The sequence below is a fragment of the Scardinius erythrophthalmus genome (genome assembly GCF_964197995.2).
Source record: "Scardinius erythrophthalmus genome assembly, chromosome: 9".
In the NCBI taxonomy this organism is placed as follows: Eukaryota; Metazoa; Chordata; class Actinopteri; order Cypriniformes; family Leuciscidae; genus Scardinius; species Scardinius erythrophthalmus.
In genome coordinates, this window is record NC_138229.1 from 37934567 (window position 1) to 37955810 (window position 21244).

A 21244-nucleotide genomic window follows, 5' to 3' on the forward strand; every position below is an offset into this window, starting at 1 on the left:
CACTCTTCATTATCCTACCCAACCTCGTAGGGGGCTCGTCGAATCGATCCCGAACTCAAATATGTTCTTGGACATTGAGCATTATAACTCCCCCCCCCCTTGCTACCAGGATCCCCATAAGTCTCTCCCCCCAAAATTACGAAAGCAGCGCAATTTTTGTTCTTTGAGTGAAGAGAGAACAATGAATAAACCTTTTTGTGCATATCACTCGCCTGTTTCGTAGACTCACCATGCAGCCGTCAGTGCTAAAAAAAGGCTGATTACATGGCAGTTTAAAGCTTGATACCACCCTGTCGTTCCATGTCCAGATAAAAGCACGGGAGACGTCGCTACTTTCGCCGGCATTCTTTCGCAGAGGCAATATCGTAGTCTATGAGGCTCATCCGAGACGTGATCTTTGCTGGTTGAAAACTTTACCCAATACCCAGCTGGGATGACTTGAAATACAGTCAGCCTTGGCAATTTTTGTCGGTATTTTAGGAGGCTTTGTGACTTGTTGGAAAAAAGAATTGTGCTTTTGTTTCTATTGCGTGCTGCTTTTGCTGTGATGCCGAAAACATGAGCTTGAAGAAGGCTGGTTTATCCAGGATTTGGACCTCCCTTAGAACGTGTTTTTGTATTTCTAATGGTCATATCCATGCACCAGGGGGCTTCTTGTATTGATCCTGACCTCAACAATGTTTTCAGAAATGAACATGAGCTTTTTCTGCAGCTATAATTAAAACGCAATTCAGCTAAAGCTCACCATGAGCGTCACCCCTGCGGTTGACCTGTTCACTAGGCTCTCTGTGAAACTCAACACCAAGGATGGGACTCGAACCCATAAGCGCGCAGAGCACAACGGATTAGCAGTCCATCGCCTTAGGCACTCAGCCACTCGCCTGCCGGTGGGGTTTTTCCGCAGCTATTTTTAGTATGATGACGTTATAGTTGGCTGCAAAGTGCTTTGGCAGGCGCACTTGGCTCTCTTGAACGCTAAAGACATCAAGCAACGAGGATGGGATTCGAACCCACGCGTGCGGAGCACAATGGATTAGCAGTCCATCGCCTTAACCACTCGGCCACCTCGTCACTCGCCTGCACATCTGCCCGAAGCTGGGCTGTGGTGTGTTTCTATTTTAAGGATGATGTAGTTAAAGTTGGCAGCGAGGTACTTTGAACGGCTTTGCCATGCGCACTTGGCTCTCTCGAAACACTAAAGACATCAAACGACGAGGATGGGATTCGAAGCCACGCGTGCAGAGCACAATGGATTAGCAGTCCATCGCCTTAACCACTCGGCCACCTCGTCACGCAGTTTCAGCTGTCGGAAGCGGTATTTTGGTGCTTTTCAACCGCTCTCATTAACATGACGGAGATAAAGTTCACCACAATGTGTTGTAAAAGGTTGGGCTGATGAGAGAGGTAACCTTTCGACTGACCTGCAAGGAGCGTTGGGTTCTATGGGTTAGGAGACTCACAACCGTGTTGATAGAGGGAGATGTGCTTATGTTTCTTCTTAGTTGGAAAGAACCTAGAGAGAACGCCTGGGTCATGAAAATAGCAGCATAGCTTGCATTGGACCTCCCTCAGAATATGTTTGCAGTGTCCTTGCACTCTTCATTATCCTACCCAACCTCGTAGGGGGCTCGTCGAATCGATCCCGAACTCAAATATGTTCTTGGAGATTGAGCATTATAACTCCCCCCCCCTTGCTACCAGGATCCCCATTAGTCTCTCCCCCCAAAATTACGAAAGCAGCGCAATTTTTGTTCTTTGAGTGAAGAGAGAACAATGAATAAACCTTTTTGTGCATATCACTCGCCTGTTTCGTAGACTCACCATGCAGCCGTCAGTGCTAAAAAAAGTCTGATTACATGGCAGTTTAAAGCTTGATACCACCCTGTCGTTCCATGTCCAGATAAAAGCACGGGAGACGTCGCTACCTTCGCCAGCATTCTTTCGCAGAGGCAATATCGTAGTCTATGAGGCTCATCCGAGACGTGATCTTTGCTGGTTGAAAACTTTACCCAATACCCCGCTGGGATGACTTGAAATACAGTCAGCCTTGGCAATTTTTGTCGGTCTCTTAGGAGGCTTCGTGACTTGTTGGAAAAAAGAATTGTGCTTTTGTTTTTATTGCGTGCTGCTTTTGCTGTGCTGCCGAAAACATGAGCTTGAAGAAGGCTGGTTTATCCAGGATTTGGACCTCCCTTAGAACGTGTTTTTGTATTTCTAATGGTCATATCCATGCACCAGGGGGCTTCTTGTATTGATCCTGACCTCAACAATGTTTTCAGAAATGAACATGAGCTTTTTCTGCAGCTATAATTAAAACGCAATTCAGCTAAAGCTCACCATGAGCGTCACCCCTGCGGTTGACCTGTTCACTAGGCTCTCTGTGAAACTCAACACCAAGGATGGGACTCGAACCCATAAGCGCGCAGAGCACAACGGATTAGCAGTCCATCGCCTTAGGCACTCAGCCACTCGCCTGCCGGTGGGGTTTTTCCGCAGCTATTTTTAGTATGATGACGTTATAGTTGGCTGCAAAGTGCTTTGGCAGGCGCACTTGGCTCTCTTGAACGCTAAAGACATCAAGCGACGAGGATGGGATTCGAACCCACGCGTGCGGAGCACAATGGATTAGCAGTCCATCGCCTTAACCACTCGGCCACCTCGTCACTCGCCTGCACATCTGCCCGAAGCTGGGCTGCGGTGTGTTTCTATTTTAAGGATGATGTCGTTAAAGTTGGCAGCGAGGTATTTTGAACGGCTTTGCCATGCGCACTTGGCTCTCTCGAAACACTAAAGACATCAAACGACGAGGATGGGATTCGAACCCACGCATGCAGAGCACAATGGATTAGCAGTCCATCGCCTTAACCACTCGGCCACCTCGTCACACAGGTTCAGCTGTCGGAAGCGGTATTTTGGTGCTTTTCAACCGCTCTTATTAACATGACGGAGATAAAGTTCACCACAATGTGTTGTAAAAGGTTGGGCTGATGAGAGAGGTAACCCTTCGACTGACCTGCAAGGAGTGTTGGGTTCTATGGGTTAGGAGACTCACAACCGTGTTGATAGAGGGAGATGTGCTTATGTTTCTTCTTTGTTGGAAAGAACCTAGAGAGAACGCCTGGGTCATGAAAATGGCAGCATAGCTTGCATTGGACCTCCCTCAGAATATGTTTGCAGTGTCCTTGCACTCTTCATTATCCTACCCAACCTCGTAGGGGGCTCGTCGAATCGATCCCGAACTCAAATATGTTCTTGGACATTGAGCATTATAACTCCCCCCCCCTTGCTACCAGGATCCCCATAAGTCTCTCCCCCCAAAATTACGAAAGCAGCGCAATTTTTGTTCTTTGAGTGAAGAGAGAACAATGAATAAACCTTTTTGTGCATATCACTCGCCTGTTTCGTAGACTCACCATGCAGCCGTCAGTGCTAAAAAAAGTCTGATTACATGGCAGTTTAAAGCTTGATACCACCCTGTCGTTCCATGTCCAGATAAAAGCACGGGAGACGTCGCTACCTTCGCCAGCATTCTTTCGCAGAGGCAATATCGTAGTCTATGAGGCTCATCCGAGACGTGATCTTTGCTGGTTGAAAACTTTACCCAATACCCCGCTGGGATGACTTGAAATACAGTCAGCCTTGGCAATTTTTGTCGGTCTCTTAGGAGGCTTCGTGACTTGTTGGAAAAAAGAATTGTGCTTTTGTTTTTATTGCGTGCTGCTTTTGCTGTGCTGCCGAAAACATGAGCTTGAAGAAGGCTGGTTTATCCAGGATTTGGACCTCCCTTAGAACGTGTTTTTGTATTTCTAATGGTCATATCCATGCACCAGGGGGCTTCTTGTATTGATCCTGACCTCAACAATGTTTTCAGAAATGAACATGAGCTTTTTCTGCAGCTATAATTAAAACGCAATTCAGCTAAAGCTCACCATGAGCGTCACCCCTGCGGTTGACCTGTTCACTAGGCTCTCTGTGAAACTCAACACCAAGGATGGGACTCGAACCCATAAGCGCGCAGAGCACAACGGATTAGCAGTCCATCGCCTTAGGCACTCAGCCACTCGCCTGCCGGTGGGGTTTTTCCGCAGCTATTTTTAGTATGATGACGTTATAGTTGGCTGCAAAGTGCTTTGGCAGGCGCACTCGGCTCTCTTGAACGCTAAAGACATCAAGCGACGAGGATGGGATTTGAACCCATGCGTGCGGAGCACAATGGATTAGCAGTCCATCGCCTTAACCACTCGGCCACCTCGTCACTCGCCTGCACATCTGCCCGAAGCTGGGCTGCGGTGTGTTTCTATTTTAAGGATGATGTCGTTAAAGTTGGCAGCGAGGTATTTTGAACGGCTTTGCCATGCGCACTTGGCTCTCTCGAAACACTAAAGACATCAAACGACGAGGATGGGATTCGAACCCACGCGTGCAGAGCACAATGGATTAGCAGTCCATCGCCTTAACCACTCGGCCACCTCGTCACACAGTTTCAGCTGTCGGAAGCGGTATTTTGGTGCTTTTCAACCGCTCTTATTAACATGACGGAGATAAAGTTCACCACAATGTGTTGTAAAAGGTTGGGCTGATGAGAGAGGTAACCCTTCGACTGACCTGCAAGGAGTGTTGGGTTCTATGGGTTAGGAGACTCACAACCGTGTTGATAGAGGGAGATGTGCTTATGTTTCTTCTTTGTTGGAAAGAACCTAGAGAGAACGCCTGGGTCATGAAAATGGCAGCATAGCTTGCATTGGACCTCCCTCAGAATATGTTTGCAGTGTCCTTGCACTCTTCATTATCCTACCCAACCTCGTAGGGGGCTCGTCGAATCGATCCCGAACTCAAATATGTTCTTGGACATTGAGCATTATAACTCCCCCCCCCCTTGCTACCAGGATCCCCATAAGTCTCTCCCCCCAAAATTACGAAAGCAGCGCAATTTTTGTTCTTTGAGTGAAGAGAGAACAATGAATAAACCTTTTTGTGCATATCACTCGCCTGTTTCGTAGACTCACCATGCAGCCGTCAGTGCTAAAAAAAGGCTGATTACATGGCAGTTTAAAGCTTGATACCACCCTGTCGTTCCATGTCCAGATAAAAGCACGGGAGACGTCGCTACTTTCGCCGGCATTCTTTCGCAGAGGCAATCTCGTAGTCTATGAGGCTCATCCGAGACGTGATCTTTGCTGGCTGAAAACTTTACCCAATACCCAGCTGGGATGACTTGAAATACAGTCAGCCTTGGCAATTTTTGTCGGTATTTTAGGAGGCTTTGTGACTTGTTGGAAAAAAGAATTGTGCTTTTGTTTCTATTGCGTGCTGCTTTTGCTGTGATGCCGAAAACATGAGCTTGAAGAAGGCTGGTTTATCCAGGATTTGGACCTCCCTTAGAACGTGTTTTTGTATTTCTAATGGTCATATCCATGCACCAGGGGGCTTCTTGTATTGATCCTGACCTCAACAATGTTTTCAGAAATGAACATGAGCTTTTTCTGCAGCTATAATTAAAACGCAATTCAGCTAAAGCTCACCATGAGCGTCACCCCTGCGGTTGACCTGTTCACTAGGCTCTCTGTGAAACTCAACACCAAGGATGGGACTCGAACCCATAAGCGCGCAGAGCACAACGGATTAGCAGTCCATCGCCTTAGGCACTCAGCCACTCGCCTGCCGGTGGGGTTTTTCCGCAGCTATTTTTAGTATGATGACGTTATAGTTGGCTGCAAAGTGCTTTGGCAGGCGCACTTGGCTCTCTTGAACGCTAAAGACATCAAGCGACGAGGATGGGATTCGAACCCACGCGTGCGGAGCACAATGGATTAGCAGTCCATCGCCTTAACCACTCGGCCACCTCGTCACTCGCCTGCACATCTGCCCGAAGCTGGGCTGTGGTGTGTTTCTATTTTAAGGATGATGTAGTTAAAGTTGGCAGCGAGGTACTTTGAACGGCTTTGCCATGCGCACTTGGCTCTCTCGAAACACTAAAGACATCAAACGACGAGGATGGGATTCGAAGCCACGCGTGCAGAGCACAATGGATTAGCAGTCCATCGCCTTAACCACTCGGCCACCTCGTCACGCAGTTTCAGCTGTCGGAAGCGGTATTTTGGTGCTTTTCAACCGCTCTCATTAACATGACGGAGATAAAGTTCACCACAATGTGTTGTAAAAGGTTGGGCTGATGAGAGAGGTAACCTTTCGACTGACCTGCAAGGAGCGTTGGGTTCTATGGGTTAGGAGACTCACAACCGTGTTGATAGAGGGAGATGTGCTTATGTTTCTTCTTAGTTGGAAAGAACCTAGAGAGAACGCCTGGGTCATGAAAATAGCAGCATAGCTTGCATTGGACCTCCCTCAGAATATGTTTGCAGTGTCCTTGCACTCTTCATTATCCTACCCAACCTCGTAGGGGGCTCGTCGAATCGATCCCGAACTCAAATATGTTCTTGGAGATTGAGCATTATAACTCCCCCCCCCTTGCTACCAGGATCCCCATTAGTCTCTCCCCCCAAAATTACGAAAGCAGCGCAATTTTTGTTCTTTGAGTGAAGAGAGAACAATGAATAAACCTTTTTGTGCATATCACTCGCCTGTTTCGTAGACTCACCATGCAGCCGTCAGTGCTAAAAAAAGTCTGATTACATGGCAGTTTAAAGCTTGATACCACCCTGTCGTTCCATGTCCAGATAAAAGCACGGGAGACGTCGCTACCTTCGCCAGCATTCTTTCGCAGAGGCAATATCGTAGTCTATGAGGCTCATCCGAGACGTGATCTTTGCTGGTTGAAAACTTTACCCAATACCCCGCTGGGATGACTTGAAATACAGTCAGCCTTGGCAATTTTTGTCGGTCTCTTAGGAGGCTTCGTGACTTGTTGGAAAAAAGAATTGTGCTTTTGTTTTTATTGCGTGCTGCTTTTGCTGTGCTGCCGAAAACATGAGCTTGAAGAAGGCTGGTTTATCCAGGATTTGGACCTCCCTTAGAACGTGTTTTTGTATTTCTAATGGTCATATCCATGCACCAGGGGGCTTCTTGTATTGATCCTGACCTCAACAATGTTTTCAGAAATGAACATGAGCTTTTTCTGCAGCTATAATTAAAACGCAATTCAGCTAAAGCTCACCATGAGCGTCACCCCTGCGGTTGACCTGTTCACTAGGCTCTCTGTGAAACTCAACACCAAGGATGGGACTCGAACCCATAAGCGCGCAGAGCACAACGGATTAGCAGTCCATCGCCTTAGGCACTCAGCCACTCGCCTGCCGGTGGGGTTTTTCCGCAGCTATTTTTAGTATGATGACGTTATAGTTGGCTGCGCCTTTGGCAGGCGCACTTGGCTCTCTTGAACGCTAAAGACATCAAGCGACGAGGATGGGATTCGAACCCACGCGTGCGGAGCACAATGGATTAGCAGTCCATCGCCTTAACCACTCGGCCACCTCGTCACTCGCCTGCACATCTGCCCGAAGCTGGGCTGCGGTGTGTTTCTATTTTAAGGATGATGTCGTTAAAGTTGGCAGCGAGGTATTTTGAACGGCTTTGCCATGCGCACTTGGCTCTCTCGAAACACTAAAGACATCAAACGACGAGGATGGGATTCGAACCCACGCGTGCAGAGCACAATGGATTAGCAGTCCATCGCCTTAACCACTCGGCCACCTCGTCACACAGGTTCAGCTGTCGGAAGCGGTATTTTGGTGCTTTTCAACCGCTCTTATTAACATGACGGAGATAAAGTTCACCACAATGTGTTGTAAAAGGTTGGGCTGATGAGAGAGGTAACCCTTCGACTGACCTGCAAGGAGTGTTGGGTTCTATGGGTTAGGAGACTCACAACCGTGTTGATAGAGGGAGATGTGCTTATGTTTCTTCTTTGTTGGAAAGAACCTAGAGAGAACGCCTGGGTCATGAAAATGGCAGCATAGCTTGCATTGGACCTCCCTCAGAATATGTTTGCAGTGTCCTTGCACTCTTCATTATCCTACCCAACCTCGTAGGGGGCTCGTCGAATCGATCCCGAACTCAAATATGTTCTTGGACATTGAGCATTATAACTCCCCCCCCCTTGCTACCAGGATCCCCATAAGTCTCTCCCCCCAAAATTACGAAAGCAGCGCAATTTTTGTTCTTTGAGTGAAGAGAGAACAATGAATAAACCTTTTTGTGCATATCACTCGCCTGTTTCGTAGACTCACCATGCAGCCGTCAGTGCTAAAAAAAGGCTGATTACATGGCAGTTTAAAGCTTGATACCACCCTGTCGTTCCATGTCCAGATAAAAGCACGGGAGACGTCACTACTTTCGCCGGCATTCTTTCGCAGAGGCAATATCGTAGTCTATGAGGCTCATCCGAGACGTGATCTTTGCTGGTTGAAAACTTTACCCAATACCCAGCTGGGATGACTTGAAATACAGTCAGCCTTGGCAATTTTTGTCGGTATTTTAGGAGGCTTTGTGACTTGTTGGAAAAAAGAATTGTGCTTTTGTTTCTATTGCGTGCTGCTTTTGCTGTGATGCCGAAAACATGAGCTTGAAGAAGGCTGGTTTATCCAGGATTTGGACCTCCCTTAGAACGTGTTTTTGTATTTCTAATGGTCATATCCATGCACCAGGGGGCTTCTTGTATTGATCCTGACCTCAACAATGTTTTCAGAAATGAACATGAGCTTTTTCTGCAGCTATAATTAAAACGCAATTCAGCTAAAGCTCACCATGAGCGTCACCCCTGCGGTTGACCTGTTCACTAGGCTCTCTGTGAAACTCAACACCAAGGATGGGACTCGAACCCATAAGCGCGCAGAGCACAACGGATTAGCAGTCCATCGCCTTAGGCACTCAGCCACTCGCCTGCCGGTGGGGTTTTTCCGCAGCTATTTTTAGTATGATGACGTTATAGTTGGCTGCAAAGTGCTTTGGCAGGCGCACTTGGCTCTCTTGAACGCTAAAGACATCAAGCGACGAGGATGGGATTCGAACCCACGCGTGCGGAGCACAATGGATTAGCAGTCCATCGCCTTAACCACTCGGCCACCTCGTCACTCGCCTGCACATCTGCCCGAAGCTGGGCTGTGGTGTGTTTCTATTTTAAGGATGATGTCGTTAAAGTTGGCAGCGAGGTACTTTGAACGGCTTTGCCATGCGCACTTGGCTCTCTCGAAACACTAAAGACATCAAACGACGAGGATGGGATTCGAACCCACGCGTGCAGAGCACAATGGATTAGCAGTCCATCGCCTTAACCACTCGGCCACCTCTTCACGCAGTTTCAGCTGTCGGAAGCGGTATTTTGGTGCTTTTCAACCGCTCTCATTAACATGACGGAGATAAAGTTCACCACAATGTGTTGTAAAAGGTTGGGCTGATGAGAGAGGTAACCCTTCGACTGACCTGCAAGGAGCGTTGGGTTCTATGGGTTAGGAGACTCACAACCGTGTTGATAGAGGGAGATGTGCTTATGTTTCTTCTTAGTTGGAAAGAACCTAGAGAGAACGCCTGGGTCATGAAAATAGCAGCATAGCTTGCATTGGACCTCCCTCAGAATATGTTTGCAGTGTCCTTGCACTCTTCATTATCCTACCCAACCTCGTAGGGGGCTCGTCGAATCGATCCCGAACTCAAATATGTTCTTGGAGATTGAGCATTATAACTCCCCCCCCCCCCCCCCCCTTGCTACCAGGATCCCCATAAGTCTCTCCCCCCAAAATTACAATAGCAGCGCAATTTTTGTTCTTTGAGTGAAGAGAGAACAATGAATAAACCTTTTTGTGCATATCACTCGCCTGTTTCGTAGACTCACCATGCAGCCGTCAGTGCTAAAAAAAGTCTGATTACATGGCAGTTTAAAGCTTGATACCACCCTGTCGTTCCATGTCCAGATAAAAGCACAGGAGACGTCGCTACTTTCGCCGGCATTCTTTCGCAGAGGCAATATCGTAATCTATGAGGCTCATCCGAGACGTGATCTTTGCTGGTTGAAAACTTTACCCAATACCCCGCTGGGATGACTTGAAATACAGTCAGCCTTGGCAATTTTTGTCGGTCTCTTAGGAGGCTTCGTGACTTGCTGGAAAAAAGAATTGTGCTTTTGTTTCTATTGCGTGCTGCTTTTGCTGTGCTGGCGAAAACATGAGCTTGAAGAAGGCTGGTTTATCCAGGATTTGGACCTCCCTTAGAACGTGTTTTTGTATTTCTAATGGTCATATCCATGCACCAGGGGGCTTCTTGTATTGATCCTGACCTCAACAATGTTTTCAGAAATGAACATGAGCTTTTTCTGCAGCTATAATTAAAACGCAATTGAGCTAAAGCTCACCATGAGCGTCACCCCTGCGGTTGACCTGTTCACTAGGCTCTCTGTGAAACTCAACACCAAGGATGGGACTCGAACCCATAAGCGCGCAGAGCACAACGGATTAGCAGTCCATCGCCTTAGGCACTCAGCCACTCGCCTGCCGGTGGGGTTTTTCCGCAGCTATTTTTAGTATGATGACGTTATAGTTGGCTGCAAAGTGCTTTGGCAGGCGCACTTGGCTCTCTTGAACGCTAAAGACATCAAGCGACGAGGATGGGATTCAAACCCACGCGTGCGGAGCACAATGGATTAGCAGTCCATCGCCTTAACCACTCGGCCACCTCGTCACTCGCCTGCACGTCTGCCCGAAGCTGGGCTGCGGTGTGTTTCTATTTTAAGGATGATGTCGTAAAAGTTGGCAGCGAGGTACTTTGAACGGCTTTGCCATGCGCACTTGGCTCTCTCGAAACACTAAAGACATCAAACGACGAGGATGGGACTCAAACCCACGCGTGCAGAGCACAATGGATTAGCAGTCCATCGCCTTAACCACTCGGCCACCTCGTCACGCAGCTTCAGCTGTCGGAAGCGGTATTTTGGTGCTTTTCAACCGCTTTCATTAACATGACGGAGATAAAGTTCACCACAATGTGTTGTAAAAGGTTGGGCTGATGAGAGAGGTAACCCTTCGACTGACCTGCAAGGAGCGTTGGGTTCTATGGGTTAGGAGACTCACAACCGTGTTGATAGAGGGAGATGTGCTTATGTTTCTTCTTTGTTGGAAAGAACCTAGAGAGAACGCCTGGGTCATGAAAATGGCAGCATAGCTTGCATTGGACCTCCCTCAGAATATGTTTGCAGTGTCCTTGCACTCTTCATTATCCTACCCAACCTCGTAGGGGGCTCGTCGAATCGATCCCGAACTCAAATATGTTCTTGGAGATTGAGCATTATAACTCCCCCCCCCTTGCTACCAGGATCCCCATAAGTCTCTCCCCCCAAAATTACGAAAGCAGCGCAATTTTTGTTCTTTGAGTGAAGAGAGAACAATGAATAAACCTTTTTGTGCATATCACTCGCCTGTTTCGTAGACTCACCATGCAGCCGTCAGTGCTAAAAAAAGGCTGATTACATGGCAGTTTAAAGCTTGATACCACCCTGTCGTTCCATGTCCAGATAAAAGCACGGGAGACGTCGCTACCTTCACCGGCGTTCTTTCGCAGAGGCAATATCGTAGTCTATGAGGCTCATCCGAGACGTGATTTTTGCTGGTTGAAAACTTTACCCAATACCCCGCTGGGATGACTTGAAATACAGTCAGCCTTGGCAATTTTTGTCGTTCTTTTAGGAGGCTTCGTGACTTGTTGGAAAAAAGAATTGTGCTTTTGTTTCTATTGCGTGCTGCTTTTGCTGTGCTGGCGAAAACATGAGCTTGAAGAAGGCTGGTTTATCCAGGATTTGGACCTCCCTTAGAACGTGTTTTTGTATTTCTAATGGTCATATCCATGCACCAGGGGGCTTCTTGTATTGTTCCTGACCTCAACAATGGTTTCAGAAATGAACATGAGCTTTTTCTGCAGCTATAATTAAAACGCAATTCAGCTAAAGCTCACCATGAGCGTCACCCCTGCGGTTGACCTGTTCACTAGGCTCTCTGTGAAACTCAACACCAAGGATGGGACTCGAACCCATAAGCGCGCAGAGCACAACGGATTAGCAGTCCATCGCCTTAGGCACTCAGCCACTCGCCTGCCGGTGGGGTTTTTCCGCAGCTATTTTTAGTATGATGACGTTATAGTTGGCTGCAAAGTGCTTTGGCAGGCGCACTTGGCTCTCTTGAACGCTAAAGACATCAAGCGACGAGGATGGGATTCGAACCCACGCGTGCGGAGCACAATGGATTAGCAGTCCATCGCCTTAACCACTCGGCCACCTCGTCACTCGCCTGCACGTCTGCCCGAAGCTGGGCTGCGGTGTGTTTCTATTTTAAGGATGATGTCGTAAAAGTTGGCAGCGAGGTACTTTGAACGGCTTTGCCATGCGCACTTGGCTCTCTCGAAACACTAAAGACATCAAACGACGAGAATGGGATTCGAACCCACGCGTGCAGAGCACAATGGATTAGCAGTCCATCGCCTTAACCACTCGGCCACCTCGTCACGCAGCTTCAGCTGTCGGAAGCGGTATTTTGCTGCTTTTCAACCGCTCTCATTAACATGACGGAGATAAAGTTCACCACAATGTGTTGTAAAAGGTTGGGCTGATGAGAGAGGTAACCCTTCGACTGACCTGCAAGGAGCGTTGGGTTCTATGGGTTAGGAGACTCACAACCGTGTTGATAGAGGGAGATGTGCTTATGTTTCTTCTTTGTTGGAAAGAACCTAGAGAGAACGCCTGGGTCATGAAAATGGCAGCATAGCTTGCATTGGACCTCCCTCAGAATATGTTTGCAGTGTCCTTGCACTCTTCATTATCCTACCCAACCTCGTAGGGGGCTCGTCGAATCGATCCCGAACTCAAATATGTTCTTGGAGATTGAGCATTATAACTCCCCCCCCCCCCCCTTGCTACCAGGATCCCCATAAGTCTCTCCCCCCAAAATTACGAAAGCAGCGCAATTTTTGTTCTTTGAGTGAAGAGAGAACAATGAATAAACCTTTTTGTGCATATCACTCGCCTGTTTCGTAGACTCACCATGCAGCCGTCAGTGCTAAAAAAAGGCTGATTCCATGGCAGTTTAAAGCTTGATACCACCCTGTCGTTCCATGTCCAGATAAAAGCACGGGAGACGTCGCTACCTTCGCCGGCATTCTTTCGCAGAGGCAATATCGTAGTCTATGAGGCTCATCCGAGACGTGATCTTTGCTGGTTGAAAGCTTTACCCAATACCCTGCTAGGATGACTTGAAATACAGTCAGCCTTGGCAATTTTTGTCGGTCTCTTAGGAGGCTTCGTGACTTGTTGGAAAAAAGAATTGTGCTTTTGTTTCTATTGCGTGCTGCTTTTGCTGTGCTGGCGAAAACATGAGCTTGAAGAAGGCTGGTTTATCCAGGATTTGGACCTCCCTTAGAACGTGTTTTTGTATTTCTAATGGTCATATCCATGCACCAGGGGGCTTCTTGTATTGATCCTGACCTCAACAATGTTTTCAGAAATGAACATGAGCTTTTTCTGCAGCTATAATTAAAACGCAATTCAGCTAAAGCTCACCATGAGCGTCACCCCTGCGGTTGACCTGTTCACTAGGCTCTCTGTGAAACTCAACACCAAGGATGGGACTCGAACCCATAAGCGCGCAGAGCACAACGGATTAGCAGTCCATCGCCTTAGGCACTCAGCCACTCGCCTGCCGGTGGGGTTTTTCCGCAGCTATTTTTAGTATGATGACGTTATAGTTGGCTGCAAAGTGCTTTGGCAGGCGCACTTGGCTCTCTTGAACGCTAAAGACATCAAGCGACGAGGATGGGATTCGAACCCACGCGTGCGGAGCACAATGGATTAGCAGTCCATCGCCTTAACCACTCGGCCACCTCGTCACTCGCCTGCACGTCTCCCCGAAGCTGGGCTGCGGTGTGTTTCTATTTTAAGGATGATGTCGTAAAAGTTGGCAGCGAGGTACTTTGAACGGCTTTGCCATGCGCACTTGGCTCTCTCGAAACACTAAAGACATCAAACAACGAGGATGGGATTCGAACCCACGCGTGCAGAGCACAATTTATTAGCAGTCCATCGCCTTAACCACTCGGCCACCTCGTCACGCAGCTTCAGCTGTCGGAAGCGGTATTTTGGTGCTTTTCAACCGCTCTCATTAACATGACGGAGATAAAGTTCACCACAATGTGTTGTAAAAGGTTGGGCTGATGAGAGAGGTAACCCTTCGACTGACCTGCAAGGAGCGTTGGGTTCTATGGGTTAGGAGACTCACAACCGTGTTGATAGAGGGAGATGTGCTTATGTTTCTTCTTTGTTGGAAAGAACCTAGAGAGAACGCCTGGGTCATGAAAATGGCAGCATAGCTTGCATTGGACCTCCCTCAGAATATGTTTGCAGTGTCCTTGCACTCTTCATTATCCTACCCAACCTCGTAGGGGGCTCGTCGAATCGATCCCGAACTCAAATATGTTCTTGGAGATTGAGCATTATAACTCCCCCCCCCCCCTTGCTACCAGGATCCCCATAAGTCTCTCCCCCCAAAATTACGAAAGCAGCGCAATTTTTGTTCTTTGAGTGAAGAGAGAACAATGAATAAACCTTTTTGTGCATATCACTCGCCTGTTTCGTAGACTCACCATGCAGCCGTCAGTGCTAAAAAAAGGCTGATTACATGGCAGTTTAAAGCTTGATACCACCCTGTCGTTCCATGTCCAGATAAAAGCAAGGGAGACGTCGCTACCTTCACCGGCGTTCTTTCGCAGAGGCAATATCGTAGTCTATGAGGCTCATCCGAGACGTGATCTTTGCTGGTTGAAAACTTTACCCAATACCCCGCTGGGATGACTTGAAATACAGTCAGCCTTGGCAATTTTTATCGTACTTTTAGGAGGCTTCGTGACTTGTTGGAAAAAAGAATTGTGCTTTTGTTTCTATTGCGTGCTGCTTTTGCTGTGCTGGCGAAAACATGAGCTTGAAGAAGGCTGGTTTATCCAGGATTTGGACCTCCCTTAGAACGTGTTTTTGTATTTCTAATGGTCATATCCATGCACCAGGGGGCTTCTTGTATTGATCCTGACCTCAACAATGTTTTCAGAAATGAACATGAGCTTTTTCTGCAGCTATAATTAAAACGCAACTCAGCTAAAGCTCACCATGAGCTTCACCCCTGCGGTTGACCTGTTCTCTAGGCTCTCTGTGAAACTCAACACCAAGGATGGGACTCGAACCCATAAGCGCGCAGAGCACAACGGATTAGCAGTCCATCGCCTTAGGCACTCAGCCACTCGCCTGCCGGTGGGATTTTTCCGCAGCTATTTTTAGTATGATGACGTTATAGTTGGCTGCAAAGTGCTTTGGCAGGCGCACTTGGCTCTCTTGCACGCTAAAGACATCAAGCGACGAGGATGGGATTCGAACCCACGCGTGCGGAGCACAATGGATTAGCAGTCCATCGCCTTAACCACTCGGCCACCTCGTCACTCGCCTGCACGTCTGCCCGAAGCTGGGCTGCGGTGTGTTTCTATTTTAAGGATGATGACGTAAAAGTTGGCAGCGAGGTACTTTGAACGGCTTTGCCATGCGCACTTGGCTCTCTCGAAACACTAAAGACATCAAACGACGAGGATGGGACTCAAACCCACGCGTGCAGAGCACAATGGATTAGCAGTCCATCGCCTTAACCACTCGGCCACCTCGTCACGCAGCTTCAGCTGTCGGAAGCGGTATTTTGGTGCTTTTCAACTGCTGTCATTAACATGACGGAGATAAAGTTCACCACAATGTGTTGTAAAAGGTTGGGCTGATGAGAGAGGTAACCCTTCGACTGACCTGCAAGGAGCGTTGGGTTCTATGGGTTAGGAGACTCACAACCGTGTTGATAGAGGGAGATGTGCTTATGTTTCTTCTTTGTTGGAAAGAACCTAGAGAGAACGCCTGGGTCATGAAAATGGCAGCATAGCTTGCATTGGACCTCCCTCAGAATATGTTTGCAGTGTCCTTGCACTCTTCATTATCCTACCCAACCTCGTAGGGGGCTCGTCGAATCGATCCCGAACTCAAATATGTTCTTGGAGATTGAGCATTATAACTCCCCCCCCCTTGCTACCAGGATCCCCATAAGTCTCTCCCCCCAAAATTACGAAAGCAGCGCAATTTTTGTTCTTTGAGTGAAGAGAGAACAATGAATAAACCTTTTTGTGCATATCACTCGCCTGTTTCGTAGACTCACCATGCAGCCGTCAGTGCTAAAAAAGGCTGATTCCATGGCAGTTTAAAGCTTGATACCACCCTGTCGTTCCATGTCCAGATAAAAGCACGGGAGACGTCGCTACCTTCGCCGGCATTCTTTCGCAGAGGCAATATCGTAGTCTATGAGGCTCATCCGAGACGTGATCTTTGCTGGTTGAAAACTTTACCCAATACCCCGCTGGGATGACTTGAAATACAGTCAGCCTTGGCAATTTTTGTCGGTCTCTTAGGAGGCTTCGTGACTTGTTGGAAAAAAGAATTGTGCTTTTGTTTCTATTGCGTGCTGCTTTTGCTGTGCTGGCGAAAACATGAGCTTGAAGAAGGCTGGTTTATCCAGGATTTGGACCTCCCTTAGAACGTGTTTTTGTATTTCTAATGGTCATATCCATGCACCAGGGGGCTTCTTGTATTGATCCTGACCTCAACAATGTTTTCAGAAATGAACATGAGCTTTTTCTGCAGCTATAATTAAAACGCAATTCAGCTAAAGCTCACCATGAGCGTCACCCCTGCGGTTGACCTGTTCACTAGGCTCTCTGTGAAACTCAACACCAAGGATGGGACTCGAACCCATAAGCGCGCAGAGCACAACGGATTAGCAGTCCATCGCCTTAGGCACTCAGCCACTCGCCTGCCGGTGGGGTTTTTCATCAGCTATTTTTAGTATGATGACGTTATAGTTGGCTGCAAAGTGCTTTGGCAGGCGCACTTGGCTCTCTTGAACGCTAAAGACATCAAGCGACGAGGATGGGATTCGAACCCACGTGTGCGGAGCACAATGGATTAGCAGTCCATCGCCTTAACCACTCGGCCACCTCGTCACTCGCCTGCATGTCTGCCCGAAGCTGGGCTGCGGTGTGTTTCTATTTTAAGGATGATGTCGTAAAAGTTGGCAGCGAGGTACTTTGAACGGCTTTGCCATGCGCACTTGGCTCTCTCGAAACACTAAAGACATCAAACGACGAGGATGGGATTCGAACCCACGCGTGCAGAGCACAATGGATTAGCAGTCCATCGCCTTAACCACTCGGCCACCTCGTCACGCAGCTTCAGTTGTCGGAAGCGGTATTTTGGTGCTTTTCAACCGCTCTCATTAACATGACGGAGATAAAGTTCACCACAATGTGTTGTAAAAGGTTGGGCTGATGAGAGAGGTAACCCTTCGACTGACCTGCAAGGAGCGTTGGGTTCTATGGGTTAGGAGACTCACAACCGTGTTGATAGAGGGAGATGTGCTTATGTTTCTTCTTTGTTGGAAAGAACCTAGAGAGAACGCCTGGGTCATGAAAATGGCAGCATAGCTTGCATTGGACCTCCCTCAGAATATGTTTGCAGTGTCCTTGCACTCTTCATTATCCTACCCAACCTCGTAGGGGGCTCGTCGAATCGATCCCGAACTCAAATATGTTCTTGGAGATTGAGCATTATAACCCCCCCCCCCCCCCCTTGCTACCAGGATCCCCATAAGTCTCTCCCCCCAAAATTACGAAAGCAGCGCAATTTTTGTTCTTTGAGTGAAGAGAGAACAATGAATAAACCTTTTTGTGCATATCACTCGCCTGTTTCGTAGACTCACCATGCAGCCGTCAGTGCTAAAAAAAGGCTGATTACATGGCAGTTTAAAGCTTGATACCACCCTGTCGTTCCATGTCCAGATAAAAGCACGGGAGACGTCGCTACCTTCGCCGGCATTCTTTCGCAGAGGCAATATCGTAGTCTATGAGGCTCATCCGTGACGTGATCTTTGCTGGTTGAAAACTTTACCCAATACCCCGCTGGGATGACTTGAAATACAGTCAGCCTTGGCAATTTTTGTCGGTCTCTTAGGAGGCTTCGTGACTTGTTGGAAAAAAGAATTGTGCTTTTGTTTCTATTGCGTGCTGCTTTTGCTGTGCTGGCGAAAACATGAGCTTGAAGAAGGCTGGTTTATCCAGGATTTGGACCTCCCTTAGAACGTGTTTTTGTATTTCTAATGGTCATATCCATGCACCAGGGGGCTTCTTGTATTGATCCTGACCTCAACAATGTTTTCAGAAATGAACATGAGCTTTTTCTGCAGCTATAATTAAAACGCAATTCAGCTAAAGCTCACCATGAGCGTCACCCCTGCGGTTGACCTGTTCACTAGGCTCTCTGTGAAACTCAACACCAAGGATGGGACTCGAACCCATAAGCGCGCAGAGCACAACGGATTAGCAGTCCATCGCCTTAGGCACTCAGCCACTCGCCTGCCGATGGGGTTTTTCCGCAGCTATTTTTAGTATGATGACGTTATAGTTGGCTGCAAAGTGCTTTGGCAGGCGCACTTGGCTCTCTTGAACGCTAAAGACATCAAGCGACGAGGATGGGATTCGAACCCACGCGTGCGGAGCACAATGGATTAGCAGTCCATCGCCTTAACCACTCGGCCACCTCGTCACTCGCCTGCACGTCTGCCCGAAGCTGGGCTGCGGTGTGTTTCTATTTTAAGGATGATGTCGTAAAAGTTGGCAGCGAGGTACTTTGAACGGCTTTGCCATGCGCACTTGGCTCTCTCGAAACACTAAAGACATCAAACGACGAGGATGGGACTCAAACCCACGCGTGCAGAACACAATGGATTAGCAGTCCATCGCCTTAACCACTCGGCCACCTCGTCACGCAGCTTCAGCTGTCGGAAGCGGTATTTTGGTGCTTTTCAACCGCTCTCATTAACATGACGGAGATAAAGTTCACCACAATGTGTTGTAAAAGGTTGGGCTGTGTTGAGAGGTAACCCTTCGACTGACCTGCAAGGAGCATTGGGTTCTATGGGTTAGGAGACTCACAACCGTGTTGATAGAGGGAGATGTGCTTATGTTTCTTCTTTGTTGGAAAGAACCTAGAGAGAACGCCTGGGTCATGAAAATGGCAGCATAGCTTGCATTGGACCTCCCTCAGAATATGTTTGCAGTGTCCTTGCACTCTTCATTATCCTACCCAACCTCGTAGGGGGCTCGTCGAATCGATCCCGAACTCAAATATGTTCTTGGAGATTGAGCATTATAACTCCCCCCCCCTTGCTACCAGGATCCCCATAAGTCTCTCCCCCCAAAATTACGAAAGCAGCGCAATTTTTGTTCTTTGAGTGAAGAGAGAACAATGAATATACCTTTTTGTGCATATCACTCGCCTGTTTCGTAGACTCACCATGCAGCCGTCAGTGCTAAAAAAGGCTGATTCCATGGCAGTTTAAAGCTTGATACCACCCTGTCGTTCCATGTCCAGATAAAAGCACGGGAGACGTCGCTACCTTCGCCGGCTTTCTTTCGCAGAGGCAATATCGTAGTCTATGAGGCTCATCCGAGACGTGATCTTTGCTGGTTGAAAACTTTACCCAATACCCCGCTGGGATGACTTGAAATACAGTCAGCCTTGGCAATTTTTGTCGGTCTCTTAGGAGGCTTCGTGACTTGTTGGAAAAAAGAATTGTGCTTTTGTTTCTATTGCGTGCTGCTTTTGCTGTGCTGGCGAAAACATGAGCTTGAAGAAGGCTGGTTTATCCAGGATTTGGACCTCCCTTAGAACGTGTTTTTGTATTTCTAATGGTCATATCCATGCACCAGGGGGCTTCTTGTATTGATCCTGACCTCAACAATGTTTTCAGAAATGAACATGAGCTTTTTCTGCAGCTATAATTAAAACGCAATTCAGCTAAAGCTCACCATGAGCGTCACCCCTGCGGTTGACCTGTTCACTAGGCTCTCTGTGAAACTCAACACCAAGGATGGGACTCGAACCCATAAGCGCGCAGAGCACAACGGATTAGCAGTCCATCGCCTTAGGCACTCAGCCACTCGCCTGCCGATGGGGTTTTTCCGCAGCTATTTTTAGTATGATGACGTTATAGTTGGCTGCAAAGTGCTTTGGCAGGCGCACTTGGCTCTCTTGAACGCTAAAGACATCAAGCGACGAGGATGGGATTCGAACCCACGCGTGCGGAGCACAATGGATTAGCAGTCCATCGCCTTAACCACTCGGCCACCTCGTCACTCGCCTGCACGTCTGCCCGAAGCTGGGCTGCGGTGTGTTTCTATTTTAAGGATGATGTCGTAAAAGTTGGCAGCGAGGTACTTTGAACGGCTTTGCCATGCGCACTTGGCTCTCTCGAAACACTAAAGACATCAAACGACGAGGATGGGACTCAAACCCACGCGTGCAGAACACAATGGATTAGCAGTCCATCGCCTTAACCACTCGGCCACCTCGTCACGCAGCTTCAGCTGTCGGAAGCGGTATTTTGGTGCTTTTCAACCGCTCTCATTAACATGACGGAGATAAAGTTCACCACAATGTGTTGTAAAAGGTTGGGCTGTGTTGAGAGGTAACCCTTCGACTGACCTGCAAGGAGCGTTGGGTTCTATGGGTTAGGAGACTCACAACCGTGTTGATAGAGGGAGATGTGCTTATGTTTCTTCTTTGTTGGAAAGAACCTAGAGAGAACGCCTGGGTCATGAAAATGGCAGCATAGCTTGCATTGGACCTCCCTCAGAATATGTTTGCAGTGTCCTTGCACTCTTCATTATCCTACCCAACCTCGTAGGGGGCTCGTCGAATCGATCCCGAACTCAAATATGTTCTTGGAGATTGAGCATTATAACTCCCCCCCCCCCCCTGCTACCAGGATCCCCATAAGTCTCTCCCCCCAAAATTACGAAAGCAGCGCAATTTTTGTTCTTTGAGTGAAGAGAGAACAATGAATAAACCTTTTTGTGCATATCACTCGCCTGTTTCGTAGACTCACCATGCAGCCGTCAGTGCTAAAAAAAGGCTGATTCCATGGCAGTTTAAAGCTTGATACCACCCTGTCGTTCCATGTCCAGATAAAAGCACGGGAGACGTCGCTACCTTCGCCGGCATTCTTTCGCAGAGGCAATATCGTAGTCTATGAGGCTCATCCGAGACGTGATCTTTGCTGGTTGAAAACTTTACCCAATACCCCGCTGGGATGACTTGAAATACAGTCAGCCTTGGCAATTTTTGTCGGTCTCTTAGGAGGCTTCGTGACTTGTTGGAAAGAAGAATTGTGCTTTTGTTTCTATT